At 40.2% G+C, this 26,776-nt stretch overlaps 1 long non-coding RNA gene across 1 annotated transcript in view; it reads right to left on the bottom strand.

Moving 5' to 3' along the window:
- The window catches only part of LOC127017159 (uncharacterized), a 140,377-nt gene that overhangs the window by 55,111 nt on the left and 58,490 nt on the right, over positions 1 to 26,776 (bottom strand). Inside the window, exon 3 of the long non-coding RNA XR_007766544.1 lies at positions 9,527 to 9,646. This is a non-coding gene — a long non-coding RNA (uncharacterized LOC127017159). The remainder of the gene's footprint in view (positions 1 to 9,526; positions 9,647 to 26,776) is intronic.

The raw sequence follows: 26,776 nt of genomic DNA, 5'->3' as shown, positions 1-26,776 counted from the left end.
CTTTTGGACAACCAGAATTGTCCACAAAAGCAGCTCAATCTCCATCACTGGGGTTTATCAAGGAGAAAGTTAGGCAAATACCTATCAAAAAAGGCTTAGGCATAAATGACAGCTTCAGGTAAGGGGGGTGGCATCCTGAGTCTCTTCCTGCTTTATTTTCTGTGAACTTATCAGTTGTTTTTCTCTATATTTTTGGATAAAGGCAAATAACTACTAGAACAAGTCACCAATGGATGTAGTAGATTCTCAATTACTTCTAGTTACATTTGAAGGTACAACTCCTTCCTATGAAATATACTGTCTTGCAACAGATGATTATTTGGCTTTATGCAGGAATTACTGACACTGATTTTATGGTTTTTCTTCTGCAGGATATTAAACTACATGGCTGTAATGGTTTATTATGGCCTTAGTATCTGGGACTTTATAAAAGATTAATTAAAAAAATCACTCAGTGTGCTATCAAAGATACTACTGAATTTTTCTTTCAAAATGTTGTACTACAATGTGGTACATGAGGCTCTGAAGGGACAAGAAGCAGTGGTCTCAAACTAAAATACAAGAAATTCCATTCAAACTTCAGAAAAAAACTCTTTTACTCTGACAGTGGTTGAACACTGCAGCACATTGCCCAGAGATGTTCTAGAATCTCTCCATCCCTGGAGATATTCAAAACCCTGAGCAAACTGCTGTAGTTGACCCTGCTTTGAGCAGGGGTTTGGACTGCACTTTCTCCAGAGGCCCCTTCTATCCTCAGCTTCCTGCAATTCTGTGAGATCCTGTGAATCCTAGATTGCAGCTACATTAAATGCACTTATTACAGATCAATCAAGTGAAAACCCTGAAGCATTCAAGAATGAAAGCAAAAAAACCACATGAAGAACATTTTCTCTCCTGTTGTGGTCCACATGGATTTTTTTTCTGCTGCATCCTAATTATTTTCGTTCCAACTGGATGGTTTTTCTAATGAAAATTAGGCTGTTTTCTGCTGTCAAGAGTGTGGGAAATGGATCTGGTAAAAACTAAGTCACAGGCTTTGTAAGATGCCACCCTATGTATGCGATAAGCAGTGATGCAAAAAAGTATAAGAAGGCTTGGTAAAAAGGGGAACATCATGAGATGCTCCACGTGAACTGGAAGTTATAAAGACCAGTTTAGCACAATATTTTAGAGTAGAAAATATGAAATTACACGAGGAAAAACAGAAGTTCGCAATGGAATATGCTTAAAAGTAAAATGGACAAAATACTGGAAAATGTTCAGTGTGCATAGAAAGACAGGGAACAGAGGCAAAACCAGAAGGAATCAGCTTCCACAGCCCAGTGAGGGTTGCTGTCAGGATCTAGACCCTAACCACCGAAACCTGGAGTTTTGCCATATGCAAGTCACATCTTGGGACTGATACAAACCCAATCATCCTGTGACAGAGGGTTCATCAGTAACGGGTTTTTTTAAAGGCTCTCAAAGAATGCTTGTCTTTATCCCCAGGACAGTGGAAGCAGGACAACCGAACTAACCCACTTCCCCATCGAGCCCATTTTTTCAGAATAAGAATCACCTCCTTTGATTTATTTGATCCCTCAGAAGAAACCAGATGTTAATAGCACAAACAAGCTCTTCTCATGATGCAAGGAAGAGTTAGATGCTTCTGAATGGGAGAGAGAATCACCAGTAAATATAGTGAGCACTGTGCTAATCAGAGGCAATAGTAACAAGATGACATGCTGTCCCCACACTGAAACCACACTAAAAGCTTGTGCAAGTTGGACACTTACAGACTCAAACTGTTTCTCGGATGTTTGTATTTATGTCAACTATTTTGGAAACAGAAGACTCCTTAATTCACTCAAATGGCTGAAAAATGGAAGTAGTGACTTTAATTTATGTTATAGATTAGAAGGTAAGTGCTTTCATGCACAAAGTAAAAACTCTGAATACAAGACATTCTCCAGCCTGATGGTTCAAACTCAAAATTTCCATCTTCCACCAGCATGGCTTAACACTATTGTCTGAAAGGAAGGTTTGGATGGGAATCACTTTCCTGCAGAAGCTCTGTCATCATGCAATAAAGAATTTGCTGTTCTCATATACTGACAAATTTACTGTCAAATTTACTAACAAATTGAGAATGTAATCTCATTTGAAAATGAAATATAAGGCAAAGCCACTGTTAAAGAGAATTCATCTGTGAATGGCAAATTGCTTCTTGGAGCAAATGCACTCATTAGGCTCAAAGAAAGGATGAGATCTCCCACAGTTAAGTAAAACTAGTAGGAAAAATAATTGCTTGATAAATCAGAGTAATTAAATTTTGCACATGTGAATGCTACCGCACCTCTGTCTCCAGTGCAACAAGGCCAGGCCCGTAGCACAGAAACAGCACATAAAGCTCAGCCCTTTACTCCCTGAAAAATCTATTACTGAAAGAAATGGTGCACCTTTTCCCTGCTAGCTCTTCATTAATGAGGAATGGGAAATCATGCCCCACAAAGCTATTGGGATCAGAGCAGTCAAAAATAGTGGTGATGCTATCTAGTTCCTGTTCAGCTTCTGCCAATATTCCACCAATCATTAGTGTGTCTGCTAGCATTTTAAAAACATCTTATTTTAAAACAATGGACTCTGTTTTCCTTTGGGAAGCTGCCTGACAGGTCATTTGTTAGTTGGTCTGCCTTATATCTTAATTTTTGTATACAGGGTAAATACCTCTGTTTCCCGTTATGACCTTCCATAGGACAGATACTTCCCCATGAGACCTTTAAACTTTATGGGTACTCTGATTGCTCTGTATCAGTTCTGAAAGAAAGATTGTGCAATTATCCTTTCAAATTCTAAAAATTGATTCTTGACCATTCAAAATATTTTGTGTTTAGGCTATCTATACACAGTTATCTACATGTAGGCACGCACACATGCATCAGCTGTTCATCCGCCTGCTGTACTCAGCAGAAATCTAGCCCATGCAATCTAGAGCACGATTCAGTTCACCCTAACCAAGGGAACCAGCAGCTGCTGAGCTGAATCACTCGCTCAGCTCCAGCGACTCCAGGCTTGACCTTTATTGACTCTAATAAGGGCTTTGATACTGAGGGCTCAATCCATTTGCCCACAGAGAGGGAGGCAGTGCCATTTGAGATGAGTATAACCTGCCTGTCCTCCCGCTGGCAATAGGTCTCACAGACCCATCAGGGTGCCTTGCATACTCTAGGGCATCTGAAATGGCAGCAGTTCCTGTGTGTGGGCAACTGAAGCAAGCCTCTAGCCCACAAACAGACTCCTACAGGTAGGCATAACAAATTTAGGTATCTCAGTTGCCAGCTGAATCTCTGAAATTTAGGAACTTGAACAGTAGCTATATCTGGAAAGGCCATGTTACTGCCACAGTATATGCAGCACTCATAAGAAGTGGCTTATGATGGTTTCCCTCCTATAATTCAAGAGGAGACTAACAGGAGAAAAGCAGGGCACAAGCTCATTCATATATGTTCCTCAAGAGTACAAGGATGTGTTGCATACTCTGTCTTCAGAAACAATCAAGCAGAAAGCACCAGTAATCACTTTCAAAAGGGTTACAGAAGAGTGATCTTGGGCCTTAAGGGTCATTTTAAGGCATATCTATATGGCCAGATTTAGATTGTCATGTGTCAACTCACTCCACGTTTCATATCACCTCAGGTTTGGAAGCCATCTAGATGCATTATCACAGGACAGTATTTGAGCTAAAAATTCACACCTCTCAGCTTCTTCATGCAGGTTCAGTAGATGGCTAACTTGGCTACACTCCAAGCTGGAGCTGGCCTGTGCTGCAGTATCTTGGAGCATGGATGGCATCAGCTAGTAACCTTTGATCATTTAGATGTATTCAGACACTTTGGTGCTGACCCCCTTACTGTAAAATCACCACAATTTTGGTAAATTGAGACATTAGGCAACAGAAGACCCATGAAGCACTGAGGCAGCGTATCTACATAGAAACACAACTTCATCTTTTGACAGTCCATATTTGACAAAAAAAAGAGAAGTTGCCTTTCATTAAGAGAATCTGAGCAAAAAATAGTAATTTTGCCAATAGCCTAGTGTTCTGTAAAAATCAGTTCCCTAAACCAATTTCCCTAAAAAAGTTCAGACAATCTTATTACCCATGTGATCTCTGTGCATTAGTCTCATCTTAACTTCTCCACTACAGCGCTTTTGTAGGAATTGACCATGAAAAATACGATTATGGATGCAGGTTTACACAGGTATAGTTCCCAATATAACTTATCCGTTAGGTAGTTAGCTAGTCTATTAGATTAGATACTGCTAGATGACTGAGTAAGGTCTTTGAGCTTCTTCCCAACATGCCTCTTGTGTGCATGTGTCATGTCTGGCAAAACCTGTAGTGTCCACCAAGAGAAAGAAGGCATGCAGCAGATGCTCGACTGCATTTCTTTTCCTGCTTGACTGCAGTGACTGCTCTGAGAAGTAAACAATCCACTCAGTAAAACAAACTGCTGCAAATGCTCACTATGGGTTGTATCATTTGATTATTACCTTGCTCATTCTCTTTCCATAAACAGCTTTGTTCAAATTCCTCTACCAATCTATATAGTCCTGAATTTTTATCAGCTATCTCTCTTCTCTCTGGGCACAGCCCACAAATCCTTTTTGCTCCAAGACTGTTTTCTCTCTTTTCCAAAAGAGTTCTCAATGTCTATATGTAGGATTGTTTTATTGTTTTTGTAAGGCACTTGTTCTTGGAATTAGCTCCTGCTTTTTGACTAAGGGATGACATGTTCTATAAAATATTCAGTCTCTAAATCAGACAGTGAGAGAAAAAACTGTGATGTCTCCTATTTTCAGAATCCAAAGAGCAGCTGATGTCAAAAAGCAAAATAAAAAAAAGGAGACTTTAAAACAATATGGTTCACGGGGACACTGCCTTTTAGGGTCAATGTCCAATTTATCTCTGCACGTGCAGGGCGAGAACTGCAAAGTAAGACTAATGAGCATGGCAGAAACACACGCAGTAATTCATCATCATAACAAAGCATAGCACAATTATCAGGAATTTCAGATGCCTGTAAGCTTAACACAATTACACAGAAACAAATTGTTTGGTCTGCTCAGTTAGAAGTGCAAGAATGCTGGACCAAAAAATAGAAATGGATTGTTGCCACCTATATACACAAATCATTCTTTTATATGACATGACAAATGTACAATTTGGCTTTCTTTTTTGGTTTGTACACTGAAATGGTATTCAGTGCCTGCCCAAATAGGTCTCCATGTTCTGCAACAGGATGTCACAGAAAACACAGGAAGAGGTGGCAGTTGGCTGCAGGGGTAGAGGAGTTAATGTGTATAACCACGACACCTTTCCGATGCTTGCCAAAGACTTTAATACAGCAATAGTTTTCAAGTAAGACTGGAAGGAAGGGAAACCTTTAATTAGTTGGAATTTACTTACTTCAGAAAAACTGTCTCTGCTTGGTCTTTCTTACTGAGAAAAGACTAACATCAGCATCATCTTGTAAATAATTGAGTTTGGTCCTGTTCCTGGTTTTCAGCTATCTGGAGTACAGTTTAGGCTGCTGTTTATTTGACTTTCCTCCCGGAGGACCACTCTTCTGCAGGAGAATTAAAGCTATGCAATGCTTACACAGGCATTTCTTGCACTTCTGATAGCAGAGAACAAGACCCGTTCTGAGTAAGCATTAATAATAGACAACACTGCAAGTAGCTGCTTGGGGGCTCACATGCCTGAGAGACATAATACTAAAGGCGAAGTCACTGCTGAAAGGAGCAGATAGATTGCATTTGCTATCACAGATCTCTGCTGTGTTTCAGTGATCATGCCACTTAGGTAAAGTGGGACTTTGAGAGCAAAAGTCTAATTAAAATAAGTGGGTGTTATATAACCATGCTTGGAAGGCAAGTTTCCTGCAATATTCCTTAGTGACTAGGAGCTGCTTTTCTTTAAAGCATTTATACAGCTCAGCTCTAACAATTTAATGGTTGGGAGATGATAAGAAAAATAAATTAGATTTTGGTACACAGCGGTCAAATTAACTTCAGGGGTATATGTAACTCTTAGCACTTAAGATCCGTAACCTCATCGTGACCCATATCAACATTAAGGTCCCAGTTTTTCAGGGAAGGTTGGATAGCACACGCCACACAGCCGCTTTTTAGAAGACACCATCATGCTGCAGAAATGTCCTGTATACAAATGTCATGTTTCAGGGAATGCCTTAGCTCCACCAGATTATCCATTGTGGTTAGGACCACACTGGTGAGGCTCCAGGGACGCATCTGGCCCAGGGAGTGGATTTATCCCTTGGTCCTTTTTTTTTTAAATTGGTTTGTCTCAGTTGCTTTCATGTTTTTCTTCCTCACCTTATTTACTTTATTGATCCTATCTTTCCTCCTGTTTCTCTCTTTCCTGGTTACTTCTAGATTAGCACCAGGATGGGAACTCCCATGGGGAGCGCCACTTGGCCACTCTCTGCTGAGTAAAACAGCCAAACTCGGCGAATGGAAGATACTCTTGTCAGAAGCAATGGGGAAAATTGCTGGGAGGGTCCCTCTTGGGTGTCACAGGTTTGGTGATAATCTGTCATGCTGCTGCAGAGTCCAGGCAACAGTGCAGCCACCATGCATTGCCAGCACTTCTCTAAATTATGCCCGTGAAGGAACCATGTAAGGTGCAAAGATACTTAGGCTCACTCACTATGTCTGAGCCTGGTTTGCCCGTACTGCTTTCTTAGGATGTGCTGCACAGAATTCAGGTAGTCTCCAGCAAGGAGGAGCCTGTTGCAATCAATAAACACCTTATGGGGGAAAATATATCAACCGTTAAAAACAGCCTCAAATTTATTTCACTGGATGGGTGAATTCTGCCAAGTTCTTTGAATTCTCACAAACCAGTTTCATCTACCCTTAATTTATGGATTTACTTTTTAAAATGTAAACAACTTTCAAATAAGATTTTATTGCATTTGAATATCATTCTTGTCGTGTTCTGTACTTTCTTATTGCACTTCCAAAGAATTCTGTGATGATTAACTTATGCATTATGTGGTGCCATGTGTAATGCTCCCTTGTGACAATAACTCACATTGCTCTTTTCATACCATCTTCCTCTCTCTCACTCTTGTTTTGTTTTTACTCCAGTGTAACTAGAAGATCTATATCCTCACTCATATGAACAGAAACATTTTCAAGAAAATATTTCTGACTCCTTTTGCCAACTGACTGCCAGCTCGCACAGACTAGGGCAATGGCTAAGCGAAAGTACCCATCTACTGCAGCTTTGCTTCCAGTTGCTACAGCGCTCACTTTCCCAGAAATTCTGCTGGACCTTCATCTCCAGAGCTCAGGCACTCATCAAAACAGCAACTGATCAAAAGTTGTTCATTAAAATACTCTAAAAAGATTTGTAGGGTATTTTTTTGTTCTTGTTTTTCTGATGGGCATCAATGAGTTGTACGTGAACTCTTCAAATGACTGGTTAGTCAATAAGGCATACAGCAAGCATTCAGTTCAAACAAGCAAGCAGCAAGCGCAAACGTTTATAATTCTTTTTAAAACAACAGCACAGTTTGATAGGGTGATTAATTACTGAGTTTCACCAATACCACTCACAATAAGATGCAGCCCTATTAAAACTTCATTCTGGATATCAACAGAGGAAGAGAGCTCCTGGAAGTAACTGACCATGGATGAAAGGGAAATAATTTGTTAGAACAGTAATTATTCTTAACCTGAATAAAGATGCAGACAGATCCATTTCATTTTATCATTTGAGTAGAAGAAATAGGGCTAAAACCGTAAAGTCCTGTAATTCTGACGGTGATATAAGAACATATATAACACGCACAGAAAATCTGCAACAAGGGGAAATGCTGAAAAATCTAGGAATGAAGAAAGTGATAGCAAAAGACATGCGATCAAGGGAGATTTGAGGCTTGCCTTGCATTTTAATTGTCCTTGATCACAACAGTAGTAGCCTGTTACTGCTCACCAACTCCATATCCCAAACCTATTTAGATAACGTAAGAAAATTCAGGAGAGGAAAATTCAACTGTCAAGAGCAGGCACAGATTGAGCACTTATTTTCCACAAAGCGTTCTGTGCACAAGTGTCCCTACAAAGCAAAATCCAGAATGAAAACAGCAAGGTCTATGCAAATGGAGATGTATGAGGTGAACAACTTTTTTGAGCCTATTCAGCCAGGGCTGGCACTAGGAAACTCTATCATCCCATAACAAGAAATACAGTCTAAAAGGATTTATTAAGAGTATTAAGTCCACCTCCTTGTGAGAGTAGGACTGTTCTCGAAAATGCTCTGAGCAGCAGTTTCTAGCTTAGCTTTAAATGCATGAAACAATGGCTTTTCTATTCCTTGCCTTGAAATATATCCAAGCTTGGGATTCAGTATTCAGTGGCTTTTGCTGTTCTCCACTTACAGATGCTATATATACAATAGAAAACCACAATTTACATTAGCGGGGCATATAGCAGAGTGTGCTCAATCAGTAAAAATGTCTTCTTATCTGCATTTAGGGGTTATATGGATGCAGGCTCAATAGCTGCCAGACATTAGCATGGAAAAGTCCTTAGTCTTTTACATCACAACCTGATCGCCTATTCTTTTATCCTATTACTCCTACAGACACAGCACCCTGAGGAACATCTCCAGACAGACTCTTCCTCCTTGCTGTCAAGGTCACTTACGGACGTTTGTAGATATTCACCTATCCTTAGTCAGTAAGCTGAAAGACTTTTCACTTTGTTTTGTACTTCCTCATCTAATAATGTTTCCCTCTGAATTGCCTCCAGTTCACTGCATTGTTAATTAACTTTTATGCATTACCAGAGATGGATGCATCTCAGCAGTGACTTAAGTGATTTCTCTATAGCTTGTGTTTCAGTTTCCATTCATAAGACACTTCAACCTATATTATTAGTCAAATTGTTTCCCCCTTGTAATACTTCAGCATTTACATAATATCTCTCATTCTAAAGTAAAAAAGGGCAGAGCAGCTGAGGAGGTAAAAGTCCAAGTACTAATATTTGTCTTTGCCTGAAATACTCAAGCTGGCCAGGGCAATATAACATTTTCTGAGTGTTTGTCAATGCAGTATTTTCTACATGTTATTTGGATTATTAAACAAGAATAGCTGAGCCTTGTCTTAAATCCCAATATAATGGGACCTTAGTTGTTTAGCAATATTGTTTTAAGCCAATGTTTCGTACAATTAAAAAAAATCCCAAACCCTGTGACCACTACAACACCTATAAGACAGTCATATGCCACTGTGACAAGGATTTCTTCAACATACTATGAACAGCACACAGCTTTTCATGCACATTTTAAGGGCATATTTATAGCTCACATACGCTTTCCATTTTTATTACCTAATTATTAGAGAGACAATTTGCGTTAGTAAACAGTTCATGCAGTGTCTGAACCTCTTAGCATTACAATGAACATGGCTATAAAATTATTTAGCTACATAATACCAGAATGTACCTGACTTACACAAACGTTGAATCATTTAGGGGTTTAAAGCAGAGGTTTCCCAAACTGGTGGTCTATGGACTCCCATCAGTGGTCTGCAGCTGAAGGTTTATAGCTGTCTGGTTACATGGTGTTCATTCTCTACGGACAGTGGGGAGAGAAGAGATTAATGAAGAAGAAACATTGACCAAGAAAAAATATTTCAGTTTATCAATAGCAGTTAAACATTTTTTGCTAAAGACTGTAGCCCTACAGTTTCTCTTAATAACTTTTGCATTTGATTATGATTTTGTCAAACAGATGGCTTATGCTGAAGTTTTCTCTTTCAGACTGTTTTCTCTTTTCCAATCCATCCATTTCTGAGAAAAAGACTAGAGAAGATGTTATTTGTAAGATATTTTTAACAGGCAAAACACTTAACCATCTCAGAAACAGGTAAAAAGAGAAGTATCACCTGGCTTAGGAAGAAGCTTGCTGATGACTAAAATGCAAAAAGTGAGTGTACAAGGAATGGAAGCAAGGAGAGGCAATGAAACAGGAGTACAACTGCATGGTTTGGGACAAAATCAGGAAAGCCAAAGCCATCTGAAGCTCAGATTACGGAGGCTAACACAAGGAGTGATTGTAGAGGTCTCCGAGCCTGCGAAAGGAAGTTCAGCGAAAACGTGGGTGTGCTGATGGGTGAAGGAGAACTAGTAGTGAACAGCACTGGAAAGGCTGAATGCCTTTTTTGCCTTCGTCTTCACAGGCAAAGCTTGCTCCTAGACCTCTGCATATAGTATAGTCTGCAAAGGAGAGGGGCAACCAGCAGCGGGGGAGCAATAGGCCAGGAACTGCTTACAGGCTGGACAGACTCAAATCTAAGGGGCTGATTTGGGTGCCCACAGAGGTGGCCAGCATGACTGTGAGGATACTTTCACCTGTGAAAAACTGCAGCAATCAGAGGAGGTCCTGGATGACTAGAAAAAAGGCTAACAATGTCCATTTTAGGGGAATGATGGCTACAACATATACCAAGCCACAATTTGATACACAGGGACTTTAATAAACTCAAGGACCGGGACAGCAGAAACCTCATGAAGTTCATCAAGGAACGGTGCAAAATTCTGCCCAATGTCACAGTACAGCACGGGAACCTACTGGGCGAGTAGCAGCTCTGCAGAAAAGGACCCAGGTATGACTTATCACAACTAGTTGTAAAGAAGAATTGTATTTGTACTTCCATTTCAAGTGCCATCCTCTCATCTCTGTCTCTAAATTATTCTGCTTCCTTCATTCTCCAGTTGCATATAACTAACACCTTCTACTAGGATCCAGCTCTCCATGCCCTCATACCTCCCACCACACGTTTCACCATCGCCAGCTCTTGCCTCCTGCATCCCAGGCCCATGTTACAAACCTGAAAACACAAGTCTAAGTGCAGTCTTGGGTGCTGCTCAAAGGTCCTGGGTGCAAGCTAAGGAGTCATACAGGAACAAGTTTCTGTTCCTCATCTAATGTACCACCTACCCTGCTGCCTTAGGGCCACCTTTTAGCTCCATGGCATATTTGAGATAAAAAGCCAACCTCTTAACTGGGGAGAGAAACACATCAGACTACCTCATTGTCCCCAGAAGGTAAGGGCCTAAACACAAGCAGTGAGGCACAAAGTTACTGTAGTGCAACTATTTTTTGGTTACTGCACATGTACGGACTATTACCCCCAACATCTTCAGAATAATACAGAATAATTTGATCTAAGGTGATTTACCTTATTCTTAAAGGTGATTTACCTCATTGTTAAAGGTGATTTACCTTGTTGAAGCTAGGTTACCTTCCTTGTGCTTTAGAGTACTAAAAAAATTGCTATAGTACAGCTGGTGCGTATAACTTGGTAAACATGACCAAAATGAAACACATTTGGCAGGACAGGTTTGGACTGCAGGTCCCTGAGGCCTGTCCTGCATAGTGGATGGCCACTGGGAGTTCCTCAGTGTCTGCTGTTGGGCAGACTGGAATCACATCAGCATGGGAAACTGGGTCCCCCAGCGCACCCTGGCAGTGGGGCTGCACAGATGGTAGGGGCTTGAAGCTCTTTTGGGCAGAGGAGACACTTAACTTGGGCCCCAAGACATTTCAGAGGCCGACCCAACCACACAGCCATTAATCAGAAAGGACAGTGGTACCAACCTAGAGTTCTAAGAAAAATAAACACATATTTTTTCAGCCCATTTTGGCCTAAAAATGGGATCAGTTTCAGGATAACCCCAAGTATGTTTTTTAAATGAATAAAATGTTCAAAAACTTTGTTTTGTCCTGCTCCAGTTAAACATGCCATAATTTCAGTATACATAATTTCCATAAACAGCTGCTGAATTTGGCACATGATTACATATGTAGAAGAGTTTTGGCCTTGGTTTTGTTGTAAGTGCCTCTGTGACTTTCGCAATACCCCTTTATTTCTCTGTCATTATCTCCTTATTTAATGTCATTAGTTCTAATTCCCATCCTAATAAACTCACATTAAGAGCCACAGATAGAAAGGGTGCAGAAACAACGTATACTACTACACAGAAAATAGACCTGCAAATTGCTGGTCCAAAAAACACATTTCAAATTACCTTTTTTTTTTTTTAACCACTGATGGCTAAAATCAAGTTCAGGAATACATTCAAGAATATTTGTTTGTTAAAACATAAAAACTTTACCACAAAATGGAGACTCAAATGCTCAAAGATCATGAGCAATTCCAAACTTGCTCAGGTTGAATGAAAAACTGCTCTAACTGTATTAGTTATCCAAGTATTACAACTTGCACTGCAGAATATAAAAGATTCATGTCAGTAGAGATTTAAGCTCATGAAAGTAGAACAATACTTAAAGGTTAGTGAACTGCATTGGAATACTCCTTAAAGCAATTTTTCTTCTTCTATGTCACAATGCATTTTATTTCACCCAACCCATGTGAAAACTGCAAATTCTTAAACAGGTTAGGGGTTTACTACTACCCCAATATTCAAGCAAAACTTGTGGGCGTCCACATCTAGGCCCGTGCTTCATGGAGCAAACTGGTTTCAGAAAAGCAAGAAATTTTGAGAATTACTGGTTAGCCCTAAGCTTATAAGCAATAATGAAAAAGAATAACTCTAATGAAAACAGCAAATTCAGTAGGAAGAACCTTTCCAGAAATGTAGTTTTGGATACTCAAAATACACTATAGTGAGAAGCAAACTTGCATGAAAGATACACAGCAGTTCTTTCTCATGCCTCTGTTTTGGTTTTTACCTAGTGAGACAACAATGAACACAGAAACAATAATTATATTGGCTTCCTATATTTCTGGTCTCTCAACAGTTTTGCTCTCAAACATGTAATGCCACAGCTGCATTCTCTGAATATTTTCAGCTTGATTATAGGGCTCCCGCAACCTGTTTTATACTGTTTGTGCCAGGCAATAACACAAAAGAACAAAAACAGGCTAACACTTGGAGAGATGCTGTGAGCATAGCTTCCTAGCCACATGCACATAATCAGAATTTGCAGTACTATCTATGAAATCTCCTGTTAATCTAATGCTTGGGAAAGTACAAAAAGCTTGATTTAGCCGTCAGTCTTTTGCCTGAGTTTACCACAAACTTTCTATTTCCTATAGTTACCTTGATGTCCACAGGAAAACAGCTTGTATTCAATCGCACCCTACCCATTTTTTAGGCTCTTCAGACTGTGCTGCAGCTCTTACCTAACACACAGTGAGGTCAGGTAGGTCAAACCTTGCAAAACTGGGGTTTTCTGCCACGTTTGATGGATGGCATCATTCCTTTCAGAGCAAACAATTCTGTCTCCCCTAGCCTATGGGTTTCCTTTCTGTTGTCTATGACTATGCTTTTCACATATATCACACTTATCCACATACATTTTCACTTAAGCATACTTGCCTGGGCAACCAGTACATGTCCTGCTTCAACTTCACTCTACCTTTATCCCTATTCCATGTTGTCAGCACCTACCTGTTGGGACTACTGCTCCCACTGTAACTCCAAACCTGTTTTGCTACACACAGCTCCTCCCTTCTGCCACCTCCAAAAAACCAGCATGTTCCTATTCTCCTTTATGCTGCCACAAGAATTTGTGCAGCCCCACACCAAACCATGTCAGGGAACCGGTGCAGATTAAAGCTTAGCAAGCAAAAAAACAGCAAGCATCTTTCTTCAGCAGTGCTGCATTATGCCGTCTTCAAGTATTTGTATTAGTATGGGATCAGTATTAAGAACTCTAGCTTCAGAAAGTCTGAGCAGCCCTGAAGTATGAACAACTAATATTCTAAATATCCTTTAATATACTGATCTTGTTAGAGATCATAGTGTCTGAAGCAGGAAAGCTTAATCCTTCCCAGCTTCAGTTTATCTGCCTGCAGCCCGATTTTTGACTCCCAGGACACGTCTGGGAACCATCACAGCTTGTTAGCTCACAGCTAGTGACCTCTTCTCTGAGAGCTCCTTCTCCAAAGGGGAGGGTGACATGTCCAAGACCTGGGATCCCTGGTTCAGCTTAACTTGAAACACCTCAGGAGCTTCTCCCATGGGTTCTCAAACTGATCAACATGTTTTACTTTCCTATGTATCCCTTATGCTGTCTGTTTATTTTCTGTGAGCTGCAATTTTTAAACATTGTCAAGACAGGCAGGCATCACAGGCCATTTTATTTTTGGAGACCAGTGTGGAAGGACAGAAGAGACACATGTATTACAGTCTTTCTATGGGCTTCATTTTTGTTCTTCAACATTTTAGTCTCCTAGTTTAAACAGATAGATAGGTGATTCAAACTTGGACTGTCTGTTGTCTCACAGAAAAACATGATCATCATTACTCTAAATATTCTGCTCACGTGTAGTGATCCATACCAGGCCTTACACTTCAGAAGGTTTGCATATCGAAAAGTTAATTAAGAGATATAGTCCATTTCCATATGTCTTCCTCTAAAGGTTACTGCAACAACATTTCCTGAACATCCTTTAACAATTTAATGGCAGCCTGGCAGTGGTATCATGACAAATAAATTTAAGTGACATACAGGTTGCAGTGGCAGAATACAAAGTATAATGAAGCAATGTACTTCTTATGGAGATGTGACATGAAAAACATTGACCTGTGGTCCTAAGTCATTTTCATAAGACAAAAGCTTTCTTGGTAATAAAAACAAATCAGTCAATGTTCTGAAAGACTAATATAATAAACCATCAGGGAAGCTATTCAGCTGTGTTAACTCCATTTAGCGAAACAGGAATCATTATTATTCCACCTTTGTACTTAAAGTTTGGTGATAACATTAACTGCACTATGACGAAGTAGCCTTCTTGATTAATGGGAGATACCTCCAGAAATGGCAGGGGGACTCAACTTAGAAATATAAGCTACCTTGCTGGTCATATTAAACAAAGCCAGCCTGACATTAGGAACACAGTGCTGGACTTAAAATGACAGGACAGAATATTAATTGCAGAGAAGCTGAAGATAGTGCAGTGGCCCCGCATGAAATGTTGCCAACTCAGAGATTGTTTATATTGACAAGCATCCCGAACATGAGGTGGATGAAAGAGGGGTCAGGAGTGCAAATATTTTGCATGGGAAGGAAAAAAAAAGGAAAAGAAAAAAAGTACCTTCAGTCCGTGAATCCCAAACTGATTCTCAACAAATGGCTACTATACTGCTTTGCAAGAGAAACAAAGTTGTGCCTCATAATTTCCTTTGCAAGGTAAAGAAGTTGTATTGCTGTAGGCACTGAGACTGGGAGAAATTAAGTGATTTACATGAACTTTGTGGTGCAGGTAGAAAAGGATAACAGGTTATAATTACAAATTGTGCTTTTTAACTGTAAGCTCATCCTTCCACACACACTCAGCAGCAATCATTTCCCGAGGAGCTGAAATGTCATAACGATCCTTTTGTCTATCAGCCCCACTCTCATTTGCAAGTATCTTTGCCATTCTGGTTTGTAAATGAGACAGTATTTGGAAATATCAAGGTACCAGGGGAGATGTCATTGAAGTATTTCTGATCTGAACTGGAAATAACCTGCTGGAAGTTTTTCAAGAGATGCAGGAGAACTCCTTTTTAACCACTCCTTTCCTTACCCTGCAGAGATTTTTGGAGACTTTACACACTTAACAAACCAGTTCTATCCCAACCTATGCCACAAGCAACTCCACTAAACCCAGTCAGGATTTTGTCCAATTGCACAAGGCCCAGTCAAATAAGCACAAAACCCAATCAAAGGCTGTCAGCTAGGACTTTGTGGAATATACCAAAAAAGTTGTGAACCATTTGCTTGAGAAGGGGATAAATGGACATGCAGAACAGAATAGAAGGGTAGAGAAAAGGAGGTAAATGAAAGGAGCACATAATACAGGTAGAGCTGAAAAAGGCATCACAGATAAAGATATGCAACATCTCTGCATGATTAGCAAAATATAAGGCAGCCTGTCTATGACTGAAAGGTCTGCATAAAATGAGAGTGTTTGAAAGTTCTGCACAAATTCAGAAGAGTTGTTCCCGCTGATGCAACATGTATGGCTAATTACGATGGACATAATACTGAGAGATCCCACTTAAATTCAGGTCTATCAGGCACAGCACAAGCAAATTGGTAGATAATTTCATGCCCTAGCAGCTTAAGATATGAAATGATAGGGGTAGACAATGAAACAGAACTGAGAAAAAAGATTAGTCAATGCCCCTGTTATTAGATGTATGTGTTATCTACCAAGAACAGCAGCAGGTGCCACATCAAAATGTATCATGGAAAGAAAATCAAGGACTTCACCCCCACAGAAGACAAAGCACTCAAGTATCCTGGACTGTGGGAAAAAATCCTGTCTCAGCAAAGATGAAAAAATTACTACCCATCTTTAACTGACAGTAATATTTAATTGTGACTCCTCTTTAAAATCTGAATGGCTTTTCAAGAGGAAATTTTAAATACTGTAGTATTTTTTTCATATCGCAGATCTTAAAAAATAAAGTGAAATTTCCAGTGCAAAACTGAATTTACATGATCAAGAACTGCAGTTTTAATTCCCCAGCACAAATGAATATCAAAAACCACTGTATGATTGCAAAAGAAGTTTGCTTTAAGATTTTGTCACTCATGCTAGTTATTATAGTATTTTACGTACTTAGATCAGTTACTACCACTTGGATAGGTTTAAGAGATCCTGTGCTTGTTTATAGTCATTAATCAACCTTTCATGAAACATGCATGTTATTCATAATCTTATGATCAATTAACCTTCAAGGGGACTTTCAAAGGGACTCTTAGGATTTAGAAAAATAACATACAAGCCTTATTTTTTAAGCCTCAGCTTGTGTAGTTGATACACAATTTAAAAAAAAAATAAATTACATTTTGTCTAACCTTTGTAAGAGCCTATTTGAATGTTTTTGTCTCTTACTGTCACCCTTAGATCAGCTCCTTCTGTTACAGACTTGAACATGAATACCACAGTGAGATATCAGAGAACAGTACAGGAACGTTTGCCATTCCTCAGCCTACATCCTGTGCTGTGCCTTTCATATAAGTTCAGCACAGAAGCTCTCATTAAGAAAGAGGGAATGCAATGATATTATTGTATTTCTTCGAGGCTGATTGGCTAGGTTGCTCAAAATTATGGTAGCCTATATAACCTCCCTGTGGGCTGGCTGTTGTGGCTTCTCTTGCTAAGGAAATAAGGTGGTGTGACTCCTTCCCAAAGGTCAGCCCTGCATCCTGTTCCTCCTGCAGAAGCAAAACCAGCAAGCCTGGTTCCCCAGGGCTCATTCTCTCACTGTGCAACATCTTCTCACACATCCTTTCTGCTTATCCCTTTCTTCCCCATGGCAGGAGCGGCCCTGAGCTCCATCTTTGGGGCAGCAAAATTCAGTTTTGCTTACAGTGCTGAGAAACCTTGAATCAGCTTCATTTAGAAAGATTACACTGTTCCTTTCTCCAAAGTGAGAAAAGAAAGCATGTGATTAGACACGCTCTCCAAAATGAAAAAAATAAACATAAACGTTAAGTAGATCTCCTGTTTCGGCACTATCACAACAGTTTAGGGAAACTGTATAGACAAACTGAATGTAGACTTACAGTGAATCACTTTGCTCTGGAAGGATTTATTCTCTCTTGATACCAGTTGAATTTGTCTTGAACGGAAAGAGAGGCAAAAAGATCTCATAAAGTCAGACAATCAGAAATAAACATAGCAAGATAAAGTAGATGAACGCCTGTCTTACCCTTTTATTGATTTAGGTTTAACTTCTGCGCAAAGACCTCTGCAAAACCTCAGAAAATTCAGCCAAGGGTGGTATAGCAGTTGACCCCATTAAGGGAGTACAAGGATTGTAATGCGTTGAAGAGTCTCGATTCCCCAGTCTCCTAGACGGTTTGCAAACAGGGAGAGGAGCAGTGGGACATCCTCTCTCCAGGCATTAGCTCCTCCTAGAAGGTAAATCACAGGACCACGGCCCCAGTCACAGTCACTCTGCAGAGATGACTTCCACTGCTTCTCCAAAAACATTCCTCTTTGTCGTAACATAACCTTTTGTAAGAATACACAAGTGAGTTCGTCAAAACTACCCATAGGTAGAGCATAGGCCCTCTGGACCTTTGTGAAGTGCAACAGGAAAGAAGTGACCACTGTCATAATTAATAGATGTATCTAATGTATGTTGCAACAGCAGGAGAGCTCTGATCTCTGCACCACAATATTCTCCATGCCCAGGACAAAGCAACAGTCTCCTTGTGCCCTAGACAGGAGCCATATGACTCCTTCAGCCCAGCCTACTTCATGCCCAAATCCAAAAGATACTATTTTACTTTTCTCTGGTTCAAACACTACAAAAACTTCAAAAAAAAATTTAAAAATTTGTCTTAGGTATTCTACTGAACAATTTGACCCAATACCAGCCTGATTGATGTTGAGATGTTATGAATTGCCCATATTATAAGGGGATGACTGTTTACAGGATATTATGTATATAAATAGTTTTGCTCTTTTAGTCTTAGCTCTGTGAACAGGGCTAGCCCTAAGGCAAAGCCTAAGGCAGAAAGTGAAATACATTTTTTTACAGCTGTTTGTTAATTGAGCCCTAAACTGCTTCCCTGTTCCTTGCCAGTTTTGTCCTAACATAAGAACAAATCAATGTTAAGGCACTCTGCCATAGGCTGGGCAACTTAAACTACTCTGAGCTTCCTCTCACTTCCTTGGCAGCTGAGATCTCTCAGCACTATCCAAATTTTGCTCAGTATCTAACAGGATTCAGCCCTAAATGGGCTGCAATCTGCATATGAATATTTTAATTACATGTTGCTATACAGAATGAAAACAACCAGCAAAGCACAAACAGCTCAACTAAGAACTTGTAAACTGTGTGACAGCAATGGTTTTATGATTTCAGCCTGTTTATTATGCTTCTGGCATCTCTCTCTCAAAGGTTGTGATTGAGGGCACTGCCAGCTAGTCGCCTTCTTTGCAAAAGAAAGGTGGCAGGAGTTTTGCCAGAACTTTGCTACCCTCCTGCACTCAGTGCAGAAAATGACGAGAAAATGAAGAGATTTCTCAGAGTACAAGCCTGAAATTCACCCTTTTCCTGGAGGCCATTGGACTGAAGGAGGATGATCAGTAGCTTTCGTGAAAGAAAAAGGCTCCATCTGGCAGCAAGAGGAGCAGGGGGGCAGAGAAATGGTTGAGTACCAGCCAGGCTCTGCTCTCAGACCTGCATCAAATGTACTGGAGTGACATGAGGCACGCAGCTCTTGCCTTCTTTCCATGGTGACACTGCACAGAGGGAAAAAACAGGCTCTGCTGGGGATGGAGCCAGCTCCCAAAAGCAGAAAGTCTCCAGACGCCATCTTTTGGCATTTCACTTCCCCTTTAGGACACTGTGATTCGCTATCTAGGATCAACAGACAGCTTTCAGATTTTCTTTTGACCAGTGAGGCAATGGCTTTTGGCAACTGGCATCTCCTCTGTCACTCCTATTGTTGTCTTGCCCATTGGTGTCCATGCTGCTACAGTGCTCTGCTGATTGACATCTTGCACATTAAAAAAAGAATTTCAATCTTCCCATTTTGTTACATGTGAGGCTTTCAATATACTCCAAAGATTTTTGGGTGTCATTACAGCTTCCAATGCAGTTTGATGGCAGGTTTTTCCCAGTTGCATACTCCTGTTCCTGTAGTTCTTCAGCATCCTAGAGTTACTATTTCAGCAGCTCTGTTCCAGCAGTGTCTGGTTATCACCTGAGAACAGCTGTCCCTGCTGAGGACAGGAGCCCAGGATGATGTCTCCAGCAAATGCCCACTAATACTTGTGCCTGTTATTTCAGCACCAGTATTACCAAGGTTCCAGCATTCAGTAGCTATTCATTTATTGTAATGGGTAGAGTGTAAATATTTAATAGGTAGGTTCAGTGCCAGCCTACCTTCTGCTCTTGTCCATGACAGTAAAGGTGAATATATCATCCAGTAAGCATCCAATACATGAGAGGGTTTAGTAACTTCTACTTCTGCACTGGTAGAATTTGGCCTGTGCCATAGAGTTGGACTTGAAACTTATTTTCATGGTCATGAAGATGAATTACATGTAAGCAGCTTTAACAGTGTCTTTCTAAATCACCAGGAGGCTGGACTGTTATCTCCAGAAACAGGTCAAAGCTTACAAATGGGTGAAATCTAAAATCCAATGTCAGCTGTTGGTGCCAGCACACACAGTGTTGAGGGCCCAGTTGTTAACATCAGGACACATCAGACAGTCAAGTGGTAGGGGTGCAGGCAGAGGCAGGGCAGCCCAGAAAGGAGCCAATGGGACGTGGCCAACAAGAAGATAAAAGAGGAAGAGCCAGGAATAAAATAGTACGGAGGAGCGTTGTTGAATAGGCACAGCCTAAGGCATAAAGGTGAGACAGGTAGTTATGGGGAGTCTACGCGGAGATTTGAGCTGCAGTAAGACACAAGGGTCTCCTGGTTTCGGCTGGAATAGAGTTAATTTTCTTCCTAGTAGCTGGTATAGTGCAGTGTTTTGGATTTAGTAGGAAAATAATGTTGATAACACACTGATGTTTTTAGTTGTTGCTGAGTAGTGTTTATACTAAGTCAAGGATTTTTCAGCTTCTCATGCCCAGCCAGCAAGAAGGCTGGAGGGGCACAAGAAGTTGGGAGGGGACACAGCCAGGACAGCTGACCCAAACTGGCCAAAGGGATATTCCATGTCATATGACATCATGCCCAGTATATAAACTGGGGGGAGTTGGCCGGGAGGGGCAGATCGCTGCTTAGGAACTAACTGGGCATCAGTCGGCGCATGGTGAGCAATTGCATTGTGCCTCACTTGTTTTGTATATTCTAATTCTTTTAGTATTATTATTGTAATTTTATTATTATCATTATTATTATTATTTTCTTTCCTTTCTGTCCTGTTAAACTGTCTGTATCTCAGCCCACAAGGGGTGGGGTTTTTTTATTCTCTCCCCCATCCCACTGGGTGGGGGGAGTGAGCAAGCAGCTGCATGGTGCTTAGTTGCCAGCTGGGGTTAAACCACGACACAAGGGGATGGTGAGGCTGTTAGGATGAACATGAAAATGGAGTGAGGTGACCCTGGCAGAGAGGTCCCTATACTGTGGGTAAATAGCCTCTAAGAAAGAGCTTGACTGAACAGCTGTCCAAATACCTTGACTGAACAGAGAGAAATTCAGTAATCCAGGAGGAAATAGCCTAAAAGACATTTTCAGTATTTTGTCCTTGAGTCTCACTCTGCAGAAATAATTTTTTTAAGCATCCTTCATCTTTTTACCAGCCTACCAAACAGCCAGGCAAAGCTGGGAAATAAGCCTGTTTGGAACAACAAACATCAAGGTGATTTAGGTGGAGAGAGAACTGCTTGGCTAGTTTTCCTTGTCTTTATTTTTAACTTAGCAGTGAAAGGGAGGGGAAGTTTCTTAGTAACAAAAATAAAAACATTCATGCCTTTCAGAGCCGTTATCACCTCATGAAAAGGGCTAAGCCAGAGTGTAGGTAAAAGCTGTGAGATCCCTCAAAAGAGAAGGAATCTTGCACTAGCATGACATTTCCAGTTTAACATTGACCAACTACTTCTCCGCTACTGAAAGGTTCATCAGTTTTCAGAAGCTTTTAAGAGCTTGGAGGAATGAAATGAAATATTATTTTTCATCTCTAGATGCTCTAACTTTAAGTAGATCATCTACATCATCATCTACAATCACACTTTTTTCTCTTAAAAGCCACTGTACTTTGCTTTAAAAAAGTTCTATGTTGCAAAACAAAACAAGATCAAAATTCAGCGTCATCCTGCAGACCTGGCCTGCTTGTCATCAAAATGCTGCTGTATTTCCTAAAAGCTTTGATGAACCTGATTAGAGGCAAAGGTTGAGACAGAGACCAGGTGAATCTCCAACACTTAGTGAAGTTTTGTTCTCACACTGAATAAACTGTGAGGGAAATTGGTTGAATTTTGCTATAAGTTTGATGCTTGTTCATGTCCCTAATTCAAAGTAAATTTCAGAATGTGTGAAACCACAGACTTCTACAGTCCATTAGTTTTACTAGACTTTAGTGCATGCACACTGTCTCTATACACAGACATAACAAGATCTAAAGAACTTCCAAATCTAACATAAATGTGATCAAGTATAGGAAGACAAGAGAGACTTGAATACTAGGATGTCTAACCCAGTGGACTATTTATGAGCCTGGACTGTGTCCCCACAGTCGTGGTAAACTTATGCCTGATAATCCTCACCATTATGAAGAATCATATCATCATCAATTCGACTCTTCCCATCTTTGGATAATACATTTTCCCTGGCCAGATCTTGGATGTCACGACAATGTTTACATAGGTCCTCTGTACTGTTCAAGACAAAACCTATTAAAACATTTAAAGAGGTGGGTTTTTGAAATTATAATAAGCAATAGATGGCCCTGACATGAACGCATGGCTGAATTTATTCTAAGGACTCTCTCTTCAAGATGTCAGTGTTAAGCCCCTTGGGCAAATTACCTCCTTTGTCCTCACTCTAGGATCATCAGTTAAGCCCTTGTATTCATCAGCACCAGTAATCAAAAATCATCTAGTACAGTCATAGACAAGCAGACTTCATCTCTGGATTCAGACGTGTTTGCAGTCCTTGTCAAGAGAGGCCTCTCCCTCCTGATTGAGCATCAAGTTGCAAAATAAAAAATCAGGTGAAAATTGCATTTCTCAGCTTGGGCACTGCAAACAAAACCCAAACGAATGAGTGTTTATTGGAATGAGCTTGGCAAATAGTGACTTCTCACCAATGGGCTATCCATGCATTACCTAAGGATCATTATCTGTTAGATCTCCTTAATAATGTACTACATTACATTGAGATTGTTGACAGGTTCCCTAATGGCAATAGGTGATGACATAAGTGTTCATTGGAAAGGACTTGAAAATGAAAATTGTGACATATATATTCATCTTCCAAAAGGTCCAACTGATAACAGCACATGCTGGGTTTTGGTTCACAGTATACTCATTAGAACTACGTTGTAAAGACTGGATTGGGCACAAGAGTTATTTTGGTTTTGTTTGAGGTTTTTTTGGCAGAACTATCTGAATACAGAACACTTTCACTCTTGAAAAGTTGCCTAGACCTGAAGAAAAACAATCTAAAGCTATGTAGTAATAGGCATTCAGGACTGAAATCTCTCTATCAGTACATATATTCATAACCTTTTGATGATACAGTCAGCATGTTCCAGTATTTGAAGTGAAGCTTGATCAGGTCTCATCTTTGCCACAACTTTTCAGCAATTAGTTTATTCCTTCCATTTGGGGTTTATTTTGTAAATGTTATGGGTTTCCAAGACATCCAGCATCTTGCAACATATCATTGTATTTCTCCTTTAAGAATGCTGAAAATTAAAACTGTCAGTTAAAATATGTTTTAGAGTCAAGTTAACTGGTAATTACATTTGTAACAGATCACATCTCACTGATCAATGTCACGGTCAATGCACCATGAGTTCACTAGGTCCACAAGGAACAAGTCCCTAAACCCAGAACATTCTGAATGCAGACTGAAAGCAGATGTGGAGAAGAAAAGGACAGCACCATGTGAATACCACTTTCTCCATGATAATATTACACTCAGTTTTCAAGAGGGAAATTGTTCCAAACACAAACAACGTGACAATGAACTTCAGAAAAGGGGAACAGCTAAAACATACAAAAAGCTTCCCAGAAAAGCTACTCTAACTGAAAGTGAGTTACAATGATCCATGATCTTTGCTGAGGCCTTTTAGAAAAGCAAAACAACAGAAGACATGCAAGCTTCCAGACCGATCCTTGCAAAAAGGCCAGTAACAAAACACAACTGATATTCTAACTACAGGACAACTGATTACAACTATGTAATCAACTATATAATTCCTGTAAATTTGAAAGGAGAAATCTGAGACCGAGAAGTTGAAGGAGATAGGGAGAAGTGTCCATTTCTCACCCTGTATTAACTCGTCCACTGACTTTCAGTTGTGGGAGACGCTGAACTCTAGAGAGGGATTTATCTTATAGGGACATCACTGATATGTACACCTCTCTCTAGCAGTGTATCTTGAGCTAGTTGCCTTAAGCTCCCTAGAGGAAAGTAGTAAGTATTTTTAGGCAGGATTCACCCAACCTATTTTGCACATCTCCTTTAGAATACAATAAGACTTCACTCAAGAGAGTCCTGTTCCTCTACATTGACTATAAAGGGAATCTCAATGATTCACTCAGAAGCTGAAATTTACACTACAGATCTCTAAGATTAGATATGCAAAAGCTTACCCCTAGGGTCTATAGAAAAAGCATGTAAACTTTTCTGGCACGGAGAAAAGAGAAAGCTTTGCCAGAGGAGACTGCAGGAGTGCATCAGAAAAAGAACTATATAGTTTTCTGTCTGATGCCTACAATCGAGGTGATATCCAGGCTCACACTGTGCAGTTTACCTGTTTGACCTGAAGAACTCAGATCCACTTCTTGCAAAGCCCAGGCATTTGGTCCCTAAGACGTAAGTCTGAAACAGAAGTTTTTGGAAGGCTGAGAAGGGCAAATCTCAGTCTCCCACTTTCCAGGCAAATGCTGTAACCTCTAGGTAATCCTTTAAGGTGGTGGTGGCAGGGACACCACTGTTGGTCATGTAAATGGAAAGAGCCAATACTGATCAGTTTTTTTGAAATAACAAAAGCAAGGTCCTGATCCATGAAACCTACGAGGATGCAGCCGTCAGTGCTGGAAATTAGGATGGATTTCAGAATGTCCCTGCACTTACTGTTACTACTGGGAGCTCCCACTTCTGTATTTCATTTTGGATTGCCATGTCCCCTCAGGAAAACCACTCTGAATCCCACTCTGCAAGTCATTTACCTCATGAGGTATGTTCTGTGAGACCCAAGTCCTTTACTGGATGTAGCCCAAACCCCTTCTGGGGCTTGGACTGTCCCTCACTGACTTTGGAAATAAGATGTCTACAGACCTTTAAAAATTATGTCTTTATACCACAATATGAAGTCAGGAATTTCTGTCACCAGGTAAACAAACAACATAGTACAATCAAATTTTTATTCCCATCCTCTTTACTCCCCCACAGTATATTTAAGTATTCCCTTGAGTACATTATCAAATACGCAATAAAACCATAACCAATGATAATGATGAGTGATGAGAGAAAAGTGTCCTGGCAGGTGTCTAATAGAACATAATCACTCAACAGGAAGGGCCCGGTCCCATTTAGTAACAATATCTCTCAAGCTCAGTATTTTTTTCACATTTCAATATCCAGAAGTCATCCATCCCATTTTTTTCCAGTTAATAAAATTTTTCTTCCTTTTGTCCACAATTATTGACAAGACTATTATCTAAATGAGTATCAGCTCTTTCTTAATTAGCAGGCAATTCAGCTGTGAATCGCACACAAAACCTTGTCTATTTTAATAAATGGTTACATTGCTTTACCAGTGCTGAGCAATTAATTACTCAGAAATTGCATTCAGTTTTTCATGTGGTATTTTCCTCACATTTGCATTGTGTACTAACCCATGCCACTGTCACATAGACTAGGAGTTTTATTCCCAATCTCGGTTGCTTATGAAGTATCAAAAACTGGGGCCAATTAATGGCTTGGAATAGGAATTCTTCTGTGCCCTCAGTTTTCCATCCTCTTCAAGAGCAGCCAGCTGACATCTATCTGCTTCAGTGGATTCCAGTTACCTGTAAATATGTCTAGAAACCTGTACATCTCAAAATAATATTTGAAGACCTTTACTTTCAGGTCATTCCCCCCTGCTTTCCTATGGCTATTTAGTATGTATAAACAAGGCCTGGGACCTCAGGCCTGATTCTTCTTTACAGTCATTCACAGTGGTGAATATAAAGCAGGTCTAACCCTTCACAGAAGCTGCCCAGGACATTTGTCAACTTCAGCAGGACTGTACTAATTTACACCAGCTCCAAACCTTGCTTATGGTATTTTACATTCACTTTGTCATGGCATGCATGATTACACAAGCTGCAGGGCAGGCAAGTGAATAATTCAGCCCTCTTCCCTCCTCCACCCACATCTTTTATTTGTATGTAAAACACTAACTCTGTTCCCAGAGATATATAGATATGCAACATAAGTAAACTAATAAGGTATAGCCTTAAGGCGTGTCAACTCTATGTGCCTCAAAAGTGCCTACCTTTGGAAACATGAGATTGCTGTTCAAATGTTGTTCCTGGTTTTGTTAATTAGTAATAAAAAACACATGAAAACATAACACTGTGTCAAACACATGAAACAATAACACTGTGTCCCCCACTGTTTGTAAGTTAAAACAGCTCCATACAAGACAACAGAACGTAGCCTGGGTGGGCAGTCTGCAGCCTGTCCTGGGTACTAAGGCTTTTAGGAATGGCTTTTTATCATGTATCTCAGGAAATGTTTGTCTGATCAATGAACACTGCACACAGGCTGTCAGAGCATATTGCAGTCCCATTTCATGTAGGGCTGTTTTGACTTGCCAACTCAACTAGAAGAATGCAAGTAAATTATATGAGTATTTTGCATTTCGGTATTGAATGCATTCTGGTTTTAATTAGTAGGAACAAGAATTGGTTTGCAACAAGATCTGATAAGCCTCTTGCAGCACAAAGTATGTCAAGGGTTCTCCCATTAAAAGTGGAGCATTGCAACTGATTCTGATTCATGGCTGGCCACTCTTCCCTGGACCCTTCAGATATCTCAGCTGTGAGC

The sequence above is a fragment of the Gymnogyps californianus genome, chromosome 5, assembly GCF_018139145.2.
Source record: "Gymnogyps californianus isolate 813 chromosome 5, ASM1813914v2, whole genome shotgun sequence".
Classification (NCBI taxonomy): Eukaryota; Metazoa; Chordata; class Aves; order Accipitriformes; family Cathartidae; genus Gymnogyps; species Gymnogyps californianus.
Note: the sequence above shows the minus strand (reverse complement) of the source record. Positions and strands in the feature narration are given on the sequence as shown.